The 15,819-nt window shown below is 35.5% G+C and overlaps 1 protein-coding gene across 1 annotated transcript in view; it reads left to right on the forward strand.

Annotated features, from left to right (window-relative positions):
- The first annotated feature begins 324 nt into the window (after window positions 1–324).
- The window catches only part of LOC122680724 (activating transcription factor 7 interacting protein), a 108,754-nt gene continuing 93,259 nt past the window's right edge, over window positions 325–15,819 (forward strand). Inside the window, exon 1 of the mRNA XM_043882374.1 lies at window positions 325–470. The gene's annotated coding sequence lies outside the window, so the exon portion shown is untranslated. The remainder of the gene's footprint in view (window positions 471–15,819) is intronic.

The raw sequence follows: 15,819 nt of genomic DNA on the forward strand, positions 1-15,819 counted from the left end.
TCCTTCCTTCTTTGCTGAGGCTCATAGAGGGCGCTCACAAAGTGCTACTCACTGGTTGAGCGATGCGCCACTCAAAAACACACCTCACTGCAACTAAAGGGCGCAGCGCCACCACCTCGGTCTAGCTTCTCTTTTCCACGGCAGGAGGCGGGGCCAATATTTCTCATTCAAATTAAAACCCAGGAGATTTGCATGGGGAACGGCCAACCCGGGAGCCTATTGGCTGAAAGCACGGCGGGCGTGGCCAATATTACGACCACCGAGCCCCGCCTACAATAATTTGCATAACGGCCCCGGCGCGTGCAGGGGAGAAGCGGGTTTGTTTTTGAATCTGCGGAGGCGGCGGCGGAGGCAGCGGCGGCGCGGCGAGTGGGGAGCGAGAGAGTGAGCGGCAGCGGTGGGGACGGCAGCGCGGGACGGCTCTGTAGGACGGAACTTGGTTCCTCCTGCCTCATCTCCTGCCCCGAAAGGTATATGTGAGTCCCAGGGGCTGTTATAACCACATTTTGTTAAATTACTATTGTATTTCTTAAGAGTCAAGACCGCATTATGGCGGCTGCGGGAGTTGTGTTTGCGCCTGCGCCGTTGCGGAGCTGCGGGCGGGCGCTGCATGGGAGCACGTGATCTTGCGGGGTCGGGCTCTAGCTGCAGTTGTGCAGCTGGCGGGGCGGTGGCTGCGCAAGCGCAATATTCATTTTCAAGATCTAATGTTCTTGGACGCCATTCGGGTTCTAGATTTAATTTTTCCTCATTCTTGAGGGGTTTCGTTTTGTTATGCGGGAATTCCTGTATTTTTCAAGGAAAACGTTTCTCTTATGCTGTATTCCTGTAGCGACCTGAGAGGAGTTTTTTTGTGTGTGCGTGTGTGTGTGTTTCTCCTATTCTCTGAGAAGCTGTGGACTTAATTTTGTGTAAAAATGATTGTCTACTTGTGGTTCTCGATTTTAGTTTCACTTTTAAGTGTATTGCTGGATTCAAGTTTATATTTAGGGAGCTAAAGATCAGCATCTAGTGGTGTTCTCACGGGAAGTGCAATTATTTGAACTGCATATTTGCAAATACATTTTTAACCCTATCCTTACCAGTTCTATTATGGATTGTTTTCAAAATAGGAACAGTTTGAGGTTTAGAAATATGAGAGGGAGGGGACATTGGAAGAATCTATATAATGTTGTTTAAAAAGAAATCTCAATCTCCTTAGGTATTTATGTTTTTTTAAAATAACTTGATCTTCGGTCGGTGATGTTTTAATCAGTGGTGTGCCTCTGACCTTGCTTGCATTTGAGTTTTACATTTTTTTCTATTTCTGATTGCTTGTCTATTACTGCTTCAGTTAGATTATTTTTGTTACTTTGACTTTTAAAATTGTAATGATATGTAAAATATAACTCTTAAACTCGGTAACTTTTCCTGATAAAGAATTCTACAAAGAACTCCCAACCACCCGGAGGCCTTTAGGAGGAGATTGTGAATCATCAATCAATCAGTTGATTAAAAAAACAGCCTGCTATATATAAATGTGTGTAAGATAGTTTGTGTTTGGTTTTTTAAGTTGTCTGTTCCTGGTTTTAGTTTCTTAAAGTACTTACAAGTATCCTGATTATTTTAGTTTAAAATGGTAGTGTTACTATATTTAAATCTTATGTAAGCCTCTGGGAGAAGTTTTATACGATTTAATATAATTCTACCATTGTGCAGATTATTTCTTACTGGCCTGAAAACTTGTAAATGGTTGTCATAAACGTCATCTTTGGCTTGTATATACAACAACTGTTTTCTTGGTTGGTTATGTAACTCTTAAGTTAGTCACCTGTCAAATGAAGTGACTGTCATTTTATAATCTTGGTTGGTTTAGGGACTTTATTGCCTACAGGTACGGTTAATAAGTATTAAATAGATGTAGTTGAAAGGAATACTTTTGGTTGATGGGTTTTTTAAAAATGACATCGCATGGATAAAATGCAGTGATAGGAATAATTCTTTTTTTCTGAACAGAGTATTTGTTATTGTGATATAATTTTTGAATCTTCTAAGTCTTTTACACAGAAATATATTTAGAGGGCAGTTGTGTAATTTTTTCCCTTCTATGCTTCCAGGTTGATTACCCAACACACCCCTTCCATCTCCAGATATAATTTCAAATATTTTAGAGTTGAAACATGTGTTTTTCTGTGTCTGTGTATGCGTACATAGGTTAAGAAAACTTCTGTCATAGGGCGTGTTTCATTCTGCACTTCCAGAAAAGTGAAATATTTTGTTTTATATATTTAAGCTTATGTTTTCATTTGCATATACAAATGATTGCCTCAGGTTAATGTTGAAGCTTATAAGAGGCACTTGACAATACTGAAGAACATAACGAACTATGTAAATATTAGTATTGGTAGGATGGTTTTGCTGTTAAACGTTTGTTAGAAAGGCAAGTATAGTTCTATAAACTTAAAACTAAGAATAATGTACTGTCTGAACATCTACTACTTTTTGTTCATTAGTACTCTGTGAATAGCAGGCATGATTTGGAATTTAAGTTACTGTTAAGACTGAGTGAATACTGAATGAATTCTGTTACTGGGAGTTAATTAAAATCCTTTTAGATTTGTACATTTTAAACACAAAAGTCAGGAAAAAAAGGTTTGACTACTTAAGCCAAAGCCATTAAAGTTTGTTTTTTCTTTAAATTGTGGTTTGAATATTGATATTTGAAACTTTTTACTTGTTCGTTTTAGCACGTTTCGTTTCAGAAGGTGTTGAAAATTAATTAGAAATAAACACATTAGATGTTTTTGTGACTTTCCTATTTATTGATTGATCAATTAGTTTATCTTTTGGATCATAATTTCATTCCTGCCCCTTAACCTGAGCGTATGCATACACACATGATGTTGTATTGTGGATATTTACTTCCCTGGTGGCTCAGCGGTAAAGAATCCACCTGCAATGCAGGAGATGTATAGGAGACATGGGTTTGATCCCTGAGTCGGGAAGATCCTATGGAGGAGGAAATGGCAACACATTCCAGTATTCTTGCCAGGGAAATGCCATGGACAGGGAAGCCTGGCAGGCTACAGTCTATGGGATTGCAAAGAGTTGGACACAACTGGGCATGCACACACACACATACAACCTAGTGCTATGTTGTGGATATTTATCCATTTCATTGTTCTTTAGAAGTATGTTTTTCAAAAATGATTGCATAATATTCATTTTGTGAGAATATCCTAAATCATCAGATGTTCTTGAAATACATTTTTAAACAGCCACATAATATCAGTGTCTTTAATGAGAATGTACTGTGCCTTTCCTTATTGAACATTTTGTTCATTTTGCATTTCTCTATTATAAATAAAGCTACAGTGAACATCTTGTACATGAATTACAATCTATATCTTATTTCTTTGAAATTACTGTTTCAAAGGACTTTTAAAATAATTTACAAAATAGATAAAAACTTAGTTTTTTTGAAAAGCATTTCCCGTGCCACCATGATTTTGGTGGTTGAGAAATAGTAGCTTATTAACTTTTTTTCCTGGTAACTAGTGAAATTGAACTTTTAAATATTTAATATATATGCAGCTTTCTCATTTTTCTTGACTTTGCTGTTTGAGGATATTTTGTGTTTCTTTTTTTGTGGTAAATGTTAATATTTTTCTTATTTGTAGCAGTTATTTGTGAATATGAAAATTGCTTTTCATATTTTTTGCAGGTTTTTTTTTTTTCAGTTAAATTTTTTAAAACAATTGCTGTGGGCTTCAGGGTGAAACAGTGGTAAAGAATCCACTTGCCAGTGCAGGAGACACAAGGGATATGGGTTCGATTCCTGGGTTGGGAAGATCCCTTGGAGTAGCAGTGGCAACCCACTCCAGTGTTTCTTGCCTAGAACATTACGTGGGTGGAAGAACCTGGCTGTCTACAATCTATTGGTTCACAGATTTGGACATGGTTTTACCTACTTAGAATTGTTATATTTTAATATAGTGATGTGCACTGCTTTTTCATTTATATTTCCAGGACTTCTCTGCATAAAAAATATTACCTGTTGTAAGATGAACTAAATGCTTGTCTGTTCTGTTTATTTTTTCCAGGTGTTTTAATTATCTTAAAAAATACCTTTGCACCTACATAGAGTTTATTTTGACATTGTGTAAAGATGAGTTGCTAGTTTCAATCTTTTCCAAATATCTTAATTTTCTTTGAATTTTGTGTTGGTGATTCATTTCTTATTGCTTTAAGATGCTTCTTTGACCATAGCTTACTAGATTTGAGCTGTCAGTTCTGCTTCATTTACTAGGGATATTTAATTAGGTCCATTGACCTTTGGGGGATCTATAGATAGGTTTGAAAACTTGCATGGATTCCAGTTTTATGTGAGTGAACATAATTTGCAAGTTTTTCTGGGGAAAGAGTTACAGTTTTATCAGTTTCTCACAGGAATATGTTATGTAAAATCTAAAAGCAGGTTAACAACACTGTAACTGGGCCTTGTTTATATAGCAGTACTGTGTTGTTTTATCTGCTGTAGTGCTATAGACTATATAAATATATGAAGGGACAATACATAGTGTTCCTTTTCATAATTTTCTAAGTGAGTTTTCCCTGCCTTTGTAATAAATTTGGCAGAGTTTTAAAACAGCCAACTATTTGAAGTTTTGTTTAGAGTTGCATGAAAGCTAAGTTAGGATAATTTACATCTTTATACAGTTTTTTTTTTATTCATGAATATGATGCATTTCCTGTAGATCCCACAAAAATGTACTGTTTTTAGGAACTCTGGAAAAAATTGTGGTACTTGTTACTTTTTATTGAGGTGTTACTTTACTGGTTTCCTATAATGGTATAATGTTAATAGGGATGAGAAGGTAGAGGATGTAGGATTTCATTTTCATTTTTAATCTGCTTTAGGATATAACATCATGTTAATAGTGCAAGTATAAAGTTAGTAGTAAGAGAAATAGCTTGCTGAGGTAAAGTGTTCTACAATATTTAAAAACAATTTTTCTTCTTTGTTTAACATAGACTGTTTTTTTAAATGGGAAAATTTTGAAATGTTATCTGATTCATTTTTTGGTCAGTCTGGAGCCTAGTAGATAATATGTAATAAAGATTAAAATTTTTTCTTTTTAATCTCTTTGGTAACCTTAAATATTTCTCTCATAAGTATGTTTCCTTAATTATTAGCATAAATTCATTCTCTAGTAAATCTATTCTTTGTGCTGATTGCAGTGAAAAATATAATCTTGATTAATAGTGTATTTCAGTTGTAATTCTACTTTTAAAAATATTTTTATAATAAGTACAGGAAAGAATATAAAATAATTGCCAAAATATTTATGTTGAATATAGTGAAACTTGAAAATTCGTGTCATGTGTGTAATGGAGAAATCAAGGAACTAGAGATAAAAAATGGTAAAATATTGGCTTTATAAAAATGAATCTAGGACTAGTTAGAAATCATGTTAAGATACTAAATTACTTTTCTTCAGTATTTTCTTTTTAATGAGAAATTTTGTCTTTGGGTATTTTTCAAGCAAATCCACTTATAGAAGTTTGCATATTTTTATTTTTTTGTGTATGACCTTTGCCCTTACTTGAGAATTTTTCCTAGTTCTCAATATTGTGATTCTTATGTTTCCAGACTATAATAGATAAGTTGCAGTAAACTAAAGAGTTTGTCTACAATGCAGGAGACGCAGGAGACATGGATTTGATCCCTGGATCAGGAAGATCCCCTGGAGAAGGCACTGGCAACCCACGCCAGTATTCTTGCCTGAAAAATCTCATGGACAGAGGAGCCTGATGGGCTACAGTCCAAGAGGTCACAAGGAGTTGGGCACAACTGAGCGACTAAGCACACAGTACAGTAGTAAATTAGGGAGAGGAGAGGAATGCGTATGGATGGGGTTAGGAAGTGATGGCTGACATCTTCTTAGTGAATTGGGGTTAGGTATCAAGTGCTAGAACAATACAAAGTTAATTTTGAGGTTATTTCGCTTGGGAGTTATTACTCCTAGAGACGAATCAGTATTTATAGAATGTTCATTATGGTAACTGAGGATCTTATTAACAATTCTGAATTATAGAGGATATCTAATGATGTTAAATTTGTTCAAGAAGGCAGAGGTTTAGATATGGTTTGGCTTAAAAAGACTTCTATTATCTTGTTTTTAAGTTTTGAGGTATAGGGAAAATTCATATATTATCATACCTAGTTATTCAAAGGAGTCACAGGCAGAAAGAAGTTTGAGAGTAAAGATCTTACTTTCGAGTTCCTAACAGCTGTGAGGCATTATAGGAAAACTTAGGTGATGTTTTAACAGTAAACTATAAAAACATCATTGAGTAACTCTGGGGAGCATTGTCCTTCTTAGTTTCCTAGAGTACGCAGAAATTGCCTATCCATTAGTGGAGCTTCTCTTTTAAAATTCTCGCCCATTTGATCTTGTTATGTTCTTTAGAGATTCCAAGACTAGAAATTACTTCTCAGTATTCTTTCTTAGACGGTCATGCAGTCTAGGGAGTAACTCAGTGGTCTTTTCTGTCATTTTAGTTTTTTTCAAAACAGAAAAGTGAATTCCAAAATTAAACTATGTTTATATATGCTAAAAGTTGTATGGTGAAATCCATTTTGTATTGGAGACAGTATGAGTGCTGGGCAGCATTTTCAGTGTTTTTAAGTGCTGCAAAATGAGAAAACCAGGGTATTAGTATTGATTTATAATGGAATGTTTCCAGATTTGAATTTTGATCTTTGGGTTCTTTAATCTTTAAGAGAATGACTAGGACATCTCGTTGGTCCCCCTCCTAAAGAATGTGGCTGGCCTAAGGGTGCAGTTGATGGTGTCTGCTTGACAGTCTTTATATAGTAATTGGACTTATATAAACACAAATGTCTGGGAAATGAAGATGATCTATTAACTTTACTGTCAGAAATACTTTATTCGGATCTGCAGTTTTTCATTGTTCAGAATATTTTCTGTGTTCTTTTGTATCAGATAACTGTGATTAACTGGCTGTACCCCTTTTAGTTTGGGAGGGAGGGAGAGCCCCTTGTGTGCTGATGATGACTTGCGGTAGTAGTGTCATTATGTCGAACTATATAATCTTTTCTCCCTCTCTTTGTGGTTTGTGTAACCCTATGCTACTTTGTGAAACCTTGTTTTGGTAGGTACCCAGGAATTATGTGTATGGCACTTTTATATTCTATCAGAGAGCTTGAATTGGATGTAAAAATGGAGGTTCGTGGAACTGAAAGAGCTGTGAAAGAATCTCTTCTTGAGTCAGTAATTGTCAAAGATGTCTTCCATTTTGTAGAAGAGTAAACTTAGATGCTAAGAAAAGATTCTGCTCTTTTGAGGACCAGGGACAAAAGAAAAAGAGATCGGTGAAACAATAATGAATGACTTTACTGCTTCAGCTCTTTCTCAGTTAAGACTTTTCAGCTTAGGTATGTACCTGCCCTGTTACCCTTATTAGATTAAATGTCTCAAGAAAAGGAATAAATGGGGAAACATACGGAAAAGAGGCTGTTTTTGAACTTTGTTTTCTTTTAGGTAGTAAATGTCAGGAGCTGTTGGAATACGGTAAAGGCTAAACTTTCTGAGAAACTGTTAGTATTACGGATAATGAATGTTTATTTCTCTTATAAAATAATACAAAGGAAAACTCTTCAGGTGTGTAAGTGGCTTTGGCTTAATATTTGTGGTTTCTCTATGTTGAACATGGTTTCTAGGTTGAACATGGATGATTTCACCAGCCAGGGGCAAGGGAGAAAGAACAATGGGAGTGCACAATCATTCTTCTGAGAGCCTCATATCGATGTGGCATATATCAGTTTGATTCATGTTTTATGGATCTGCATATAATCATTGGAACATACATAGCTGGAAGAGGAAGGCTGGGAAATGTAGTATCTGGCTGGACAACCATTCATTCAGCTAAAGTTAGAAAATTTTATAAAAGAAGGAAAGAAATGGATATTAGAGAAGTTAGCATTTTCTAAAAGCTACTAAAGGAAGCTGGAGAAGTGGTCTCTAATTCATAATTTGATACTGAAAACTGACTGTCTGTTTTAAGATCCAATTAAACTTAGATCTAATTATAACTCTCTAGCTTCCTTTGAAGGGCTTCCCTGATTGTTCAGTGGGTAAAGAATCCACCTGTAATGCAGGAGACACAAGAGACATGGGTTTGATCCCTGGGTTGGGATGATCCCCTGGAGGAGGGCCTGGTAACCCACTCCAGTATTCTTGCCGAGAGAATCCCATGGACAGAGGAGGCTGGTGTACTGCAGTCCAAAGCTTCACAGAGTCACATGTGCCTGACTGAGTAAACACACATGCATACACACACACATCTTCCTTTGAAGTGAAATTTTGAGAGCTTTACAGTCATGATTCCTGACTGAGGTTCTAGTTACTATGAATATCTTAGGTAGAATTCTTTCTCTTTCTACATGTCTCTGAGAACATTAAATCATGATGAGTTTTGCAAGAACTCAGTGTAATATCTTTGAATTTTGCCAGTTAACTTACTTCAAAAGGATGAAAGACTGTAGGTAAACTCTGAGTGAAAGTTTGAACTGCTTCTTTTAGCTTCAAAGTTGAGTTTATGTTTGAATTATCCATATACTATTTTTCTTCCTTTTATACCTATATGAATAAACTATACTTACTTTTTTCAAGATAGAAAATGTCATTTTTGAGGGCTTTGCAATATACACAGGTAAAAAAAAATTGTGGTCATAAATTCTTTGCTTTCAGGTAAAACTTAACTGATAAGTAATAAGTAAGTAAGTAAAAGTTATTGTTTACAGATGATAAATATAACAATAAATATTTGTGTGAGGCACAAAAAGTGGGACTCTGTTAGATGGAGGTCAAGGAAACCTTAGAAGAATTGTATTTTAAAGGAAGAATTAGAAGGATATTCTTAGTAAAGGTTATTCAAAATCTCAGAAGTGGGAAAGTAGTATGTTTAGGAGAATATACTTATGATGTGCCTAATAAAGGATATTGTTATTCTGAGCTACTGCTAAGTCACTTCAGTCGTGTCTGACCCTGTGCGACCCCATAGATGACAGTCCACCAGGCTCCCCCATCCCTGGGATTCTCCAGGCAAGAACACTGGAGTGGGCTGCCATGTTCTTCTCCAATGCAAGAAAGTGAAAAAGTGAGAGTGAAGTCACTCAGTCGTGTCCGACTCTTAATGACCTCATCGACTGCAGCCTACCAGGCTCCTCCGTCCATGGGATTTTCCAGGCAAGAGTACTGGAGTGGGGTGCCATTGCCTTCTCCATATCCTGAGCTAGGAGTCTCTAATTTCTCTTTTTACTTTGCTCTACTTTGTATCTCTTTTAAAGGCTTTTATTCCTTTCAACATTTTATGTTTATAATTACTTGTGTAGAACTTTATAAGCATCCTGCAGTTAGGAATTTTATCTTATTGATGTATTTGACAACTGTCACATTTTAAAGACAAAACCCTTTTAATTGGGTATAAGACTGCTATTAAAGTTACAAAGTTGCTTTCGACAATACCTACATTATTATTGAGTAAATATTTGCTTATCGAAAAACAGAACCCCTTTGTTTTAGGTGCCAAAAAAAAGGGCGGGGGGCGAGGAAGATGTTTTAATTCCTTTCATTTACTCATGATAATCCACAGATGTCAGAACTTTTCAGAAAATAATTAACCATGAAGTCTCAAACCCACTGGATAAATTGTCAAAAGATTTGACAGACACTTTGCATCTGGAAAATTATAAATAGTGAAATAACTTTTGGAAAAAAAATCTTCAGTTTCATTCATTAAGAAATAGAAAAAAGAAAACGCTTTTGCTTACCTATTAGTAAGTTCTTAAAATATAAATCTGAAGGACAAATGTATGCAAATAAATAAGGGTTTGATGAAAAGGTGGAATGACTTAATTTTGTGTTGTTTGTGTGATTGTCTTCTTCCCCGTAAAACTTAAGTGATATAATAGTTGCAAGATTAAAAATATGCAAGCAAATTAAGAAGAAGAAAAAGAAAAGACAAAGAATTTTCCTAAAACCATTTAGTAATACAGTGAAATGGAACGTATAGTAATTTTGTCTTGGAGCCTGGCCAACTAGTGTCTCGGAGCAGTATTTCTTACACATAAAATGGTGATACCACCTACCTGGTAGGCTTATTTTGAGGATTAAATGAAATTAGTTATATAAAATGCTTAGCATTTGTTCCTGACATACTTTTCAGATTTGGCTTCAATCAGTTGATGAATCTTTTAGTAAGACATGAATATTTACTAAGAGGCAACCATGTGCAGCTTTAGAGAGCCCTGCAGTACAAGGAGGTATATAGAAAATGACAGTGTTCTTGATTACTGGAGTTAGAGCTTTAACGGTGTTTAAAAAGTAACTTAAAAGAGTAAGTTTGATAATGCCACTCCCTAGTAGGAAAAATATACATTCGGAAAAGTAGTTTATTTGCAAAGGTTTGTGAGAGTTCAGATTTAGGACTTACTCATTACATTAAGACAAAAACAAAAAACAGAAAATACCACTAGAATATTTAAAGGATAAAAATCTTTCAAGGATATTGAATTCACCAGCCTCATCATGATGAAAAAGCAGCCATTTTCTTACATTAGTTATTTATCTTCAAGGTTTATCATAATTCTTCAGACTGTCATTATTGTCAAAGTTAGAAATGAAGTCATTTATTTGGGGGGCTAGGTCCATACAGAATTATCCTGTTTTCTTTTTGTAATTTCAGGGTGCAGTGTGATCCCTCACCACTTATTTACCTGTCAGCTGTGGAACTTGCTGGACATGCTAACTTAAAATGGAGGCAAAACAAAGTGTCAGTTTTCTTCCATAACCCTTCCTGTGACCAGGTTTCTACCCCATAAGGCATAGTCTTGACCATATAAGTTTGTTTAATGATTTTCTGATTCTTTATTTTATTTTGATATTTTGACTACTTTATTGATCTAATGAAGTACTGTTAAGTATAGAAGGGCTTCCTTTTATCTGCTAACAAAACTATACATGTTTGATATGAATTAACTTCTGTCTAGTTTTATAAAGTATAATAATTTACCTATTTATCTGCTTGATTACAAGATTAGGAGCTAAGGTCCATCTAATTTATCTCAGTGAGTTTTCACCTGGAGTACTTAAAGCTGTACTATATCATGGTTCTTTAAGATTCCCACATTTGTTAGTGTTCCTTCTGTCAGCAAGTGATATTCTTTATTCCTCTGAGCTGGGAATCCCTTAAGTTATAAAAGAGATACTATAATGATTTCCTGTGAAAACCTACAAGGCATCGTTTCTACACTTCAGGTGCAGTCGTTGTTCCCTTTCATAGCTAATTAAAAGAGATAAATATCACCTGTCTCTGTGGTCATGGTTACAAATTTGATTTATCCAGTTTTATTCTGGAAGGGAGGAAAACAAATTCTTACTGAAACTGTGTACGTGAGTTCATAAAAAGTAGAGAGACCCAGTTATGCTACTTTATACAAGATTTAATCATTCTTCTAAGTAGTTTTTAAACAAGGCCAATCAGTATATTTAGTATTTTTCTATAGAATTGTGCTTAAAATAACCTGATGGTTTATTAACTTACAACACATATTAAGATCTTTCACAGAATATTTTTTTCTCCTGAATTCTGAGGGTATTGGATCAAGAGACTATTTAAATAATCATTTGTACAAAATGTATCTTAAATTAAGAGCTAAAGGTAGATTAAGAAGATAGTGATTTTCTTATATGACCATTAAAAATAAAATGTTAACTGCAATTAGTTAACTACAATGTAAACTAAATTAAACTTCAGTTCTAGGTAATTCTTACTCTCCTGTTCTAGGGTTAAGTAATCTGCTTAAACAAAGTTGTCTACATTGAACTAATAGAAGAGTGGAATTCCTGACTCATTTTCTTGATACAGTTATGACAGAAGTTGATCACTAGGATGTGTGTATCCATGAACCTCATCTGTATAATAGTTGATATGTAGTCCAGTCTGACTCTGGGCAACCCTACAGACTGTAGCCTGCCAGGCTCCTCTGTCCATGGGGTTCTCCAGGCAAGAATACTGAAGTGTGTTGCCATTCCCTTTTCCAAGGGATCTTCCCCACTCAGGGACTGAACCCACTTCTCTTGTGTCTCCTGCATTGGCAGGTGGGTTCTTTATCACTAGCGTCACCTGGGAAGCCTGATAGTACAATTGGTACAGTTCTTTACTAAGGACTTTTTGATGTTTGTTAAGAAGACACTCCCCCTCCCCTACCCATCCAGCTTCAGTGGCAGGAAGGATCATGATTCATTTTTGTTTCTTAATTCTCATTGCTCTGGACTGCCTACTCACTTTCTACATCTGGTACACTACTTTCATCCTTAAAATTTTATTCACCATTGTGGGGATTTCTCTCACCCCTCTTTTTTGTAGGACTTTCGTTTTCTGTGTGCTGTATCTTTTTATTGACTTACTCTGTCATTAGGAGGAGTGGATCACATTCTCTAGGAGCTTTTTGAGAAAGAGTATATGGAAAATATGCTTTTTGAGATCATGTGTGTCTGAAAATTGTCATTTTATATTTTCATGCTTGATTGATAGTTTGGCTAGGTATACAAGGCTAGGTTGGAAATCATGTTACTTAAGAATTCTAAAGGCACTGCTCCATTATCTTCTTGCTTCTGTTACTACTGAGAAATCTGAGGCCATTCTTATTTTTTATTTTTTCCCCTCAATGGAAGCATGTAGAATCTGTTATTACTTTCTAGGTGTTCTGAAATTTCACTTTAATTCCTTGATATTGATCTATTTAATATTGTTTCCTGGAATTAATCAGTCCCTTTCAGTTTAGCAGCTGTTGTCTTTTAATCCTGGAATTTTTCTTAAATGGTGATATGTTCTGCTATTCTATCATTCCAAGGTGAATTTTTGGGTAGAGACTCACATTTTTTTCTCTCCTGTTTATGACTTTGTCTTTTTGCTCAGGTAGATTTTTTTTTATCATGAGGTCCTTCTATTGAGCTTTTCTTTCTTTTTTAAAATCATGTTCTTAATTTCTGTTGTGTATTCCTTGCCTGTAGTATTTTATTCTTGACACATGAATGCAGCATCTTTTAATATATGTGGATATTAATTTATTTTTGAAGTGTTCTCCCTGTGTAGTCTGTTACTTTGTGTTTTATTTTTTGTTTGTTTGTCTTCCATATTAGACTTTTCTTAGTTGTCTTTCTCTTCCTTACCTGACTGTATAATGTGTTGTGGCAGAGTAAAAAGTTGATTAGAATATCTAAATCTGTCAGTTTTAGACTTCATTATGGGCTCGCCTGGGTAGGCTGTTTTTGGAAAGTTCCTGAGACCTAGGGTCTTGTGTCTTGTGCTTGTTAAATACCCTTAGAAGGTAGTCTTTCATTTTCATACATGGAGAGTAAGAATGTTATTGCCAGCATTCTGGAAGATTAATGGAGGAAGAGGATTGGGTTGTCTTCAGTGAGCACTCAATCCCTCTCTTTTTTGTATGCTACTCTCAGTTTTTTAAAAAAACTTTTTATTTTATGTTGGAGTATAGCTGATTAACAATGGTGTGATAGTTTCAGGTGGACAGCAAAGGGACTCGACCATACATGTATTCATTCTCCCCCAAACTCCACTCCCATCCAGGTTGCCACATAACACTGGCTGTGCTGTGCTGTGCTTAAGCTGTTTTCGACCCCCATGGACTGCCACCAGTCTCCTCTGTCACCAGGCTTCTCTGTCCATGGGGATTCTCCAGGCAAGAATACTGGAGTGGGTTGCCATGCCTTCCTCCAGGGGATTTTCCCAACCCAAGGATTGAGCCCAGGTCTCCTGCATTGCGGACAGATTCTTTACCATCTGAGCCACCAGAGAAGCCCAAGAATACGAGAGTGGGTAGCCTATCTCTTCTCCAGGGGATCTTCCTGACCCAGGAATCGAACTGGGGTCTCCTGCTTTGCAGGCAGATTCTTTACTAGTTGAGTTACTACTCTCCTTTTAAACTGTGGATGTTGTTTTCAGATCTTTGCTAGGATTGGGGAGAGCGGGCATTCAGTGGAATGTGGTAAGGACATCTAGAGATTTCACTGCTTCACAAACAGCTTTCACTAATCTCTTTTTTAGTCATGCCATCCTACTATTTGCTCCCTTCGCCTCAATTTCCAAAGTGCTTAATTCTTCTGGTTTCTATGTCTTTTGAAGTTTCTGCCATGTAAATCAAATTGGTTCCTAACTTATCCCCTATGCAACTTAGAATGTAGTGTTTTGGGAACTGCTTAGTTAGTTGCCAGTGAAAGTGAAGTTGCTCAGTTGTGTCCGACTCTTTGCGACCCTATGAACTGTAGCCTATCAGGCTCCTCTGTCCATGGGATTCTCCAGGCAAGAATATTGGAGCGGGTTGCCAGTGGTTCTGCTTATTTTCCAGTTCCCAGAAATCTTTGTAGCTATTGTCCCTTTTACTTTTCTCTTTGTTCTTGAGGATTCATGCCTTCAAAAAATACCTCCAGTGTAGGTTAGTGGGATTTGAGTGAGTGAAGTTAGGTGTTTTCAGTTTACCATGTTAATAACCTTCTATTGTTATTTTTAATGTTGATAGTAACCTGTGTACTTAAAGTGTATTAACAAAATTAATAAAAATGTATTTTTACTTAATACAGTGAAGCCATTTGTTTAGGTTCCATGGAAGTTTCAACATTCACATATGCAAAGTTTTCTAATAGTGTGATATGTGATGTATTAAAAGTATAGTAGTTGACTAAAGTTAATTCTCTTATAGTTCTTTTTCATTACTACTTGTGTGACCCCTGGCAAATGATTTTATTCTATAGTCATAAAATGTTTGAGATTATAGTACCATTATTTTACATGGTCATAGTAAGAGTGAAATGAAAGTGCTAGTTTTACTTAGGAAAAGGGTAAAACATTGAGTAATCATGGTGATGTTTACTTTACATTAGAAATGCCTTCCAAATGTGTTTGCTTTTACAAATAAACATTAATTGGGTTTATTAAAACTCACTCTACCTAAAACAAGTTGATTATAATCTCTGACATTATATAATCAAGCTGTACTCTTTCTTAGTAATATTGAAATTTTTTAAAGTAGATACTATGATTATATCCGTAATTTTCTATAGACTTTTTCTTTTTTTTCAGAATTCAGCTATTCTAAGCACATGTTATCTCCTGTATAGTGCCTATAAAAGCACTTTAAAAACTGAAAAATGCTCTACAAAAGATAGTTTTTCCACCTTGGGTTTTGAAGTGCAGAGTTTTTTTAAGTTGACAGTTAAAAACTTAGCTGACATATTCTCCTTCCTAGAGAATAAGAGTTGAGATCCTAAAAAATGAAGATTCTTAAAGATGTAGAATTTTCAGGGATTTTTGTGGAAGAAATGAACACACGGGGAATTACCCTGGATATGCGTGAGTGCCTCCTGGTTTATAGTCCATGGGAACTTGAGTAGAATTTGTATCCTGCTGTTGTGTGTAAAGTGTAAATTTTTTAATTATGTTGAATTGGTTCATAGTGCTTGTCAGGTCTACTATATCCTACTTTTCTGTCCATTCTGTTAATTTTTGAGAGTTTGATATTGAAACTCCAGCTAAAAATCTTCATTTACTTAAAATAATTGTAATATATAGTGGAACTATATGTAACTTATGTTCTGTATTTTCCAAGTCTCTTGTAAATGTGTTATAGTACTTTCATAATTTAAAAAACAAGAAGAGAGAAAGACAAATACCATAAGATAGCACTTATATATGGGCTTTGAAATTTGACACAGATGAACATATCTACAAAAC

The sequence above is a fragment of the Cervus elaphus genome, chromosome 22 (genome assembly GCF_910594005.1).
Source record: "Cervus elaphus chromosome 22, mCerEla1.1, whole genome shotgun sequence".
Taxonomy (NCBI): Eukaryota; Metazoa; Chordata; class Mammalia; order Artiodactyla; family Cervidae; genus Cervus; species Cervus elaphus.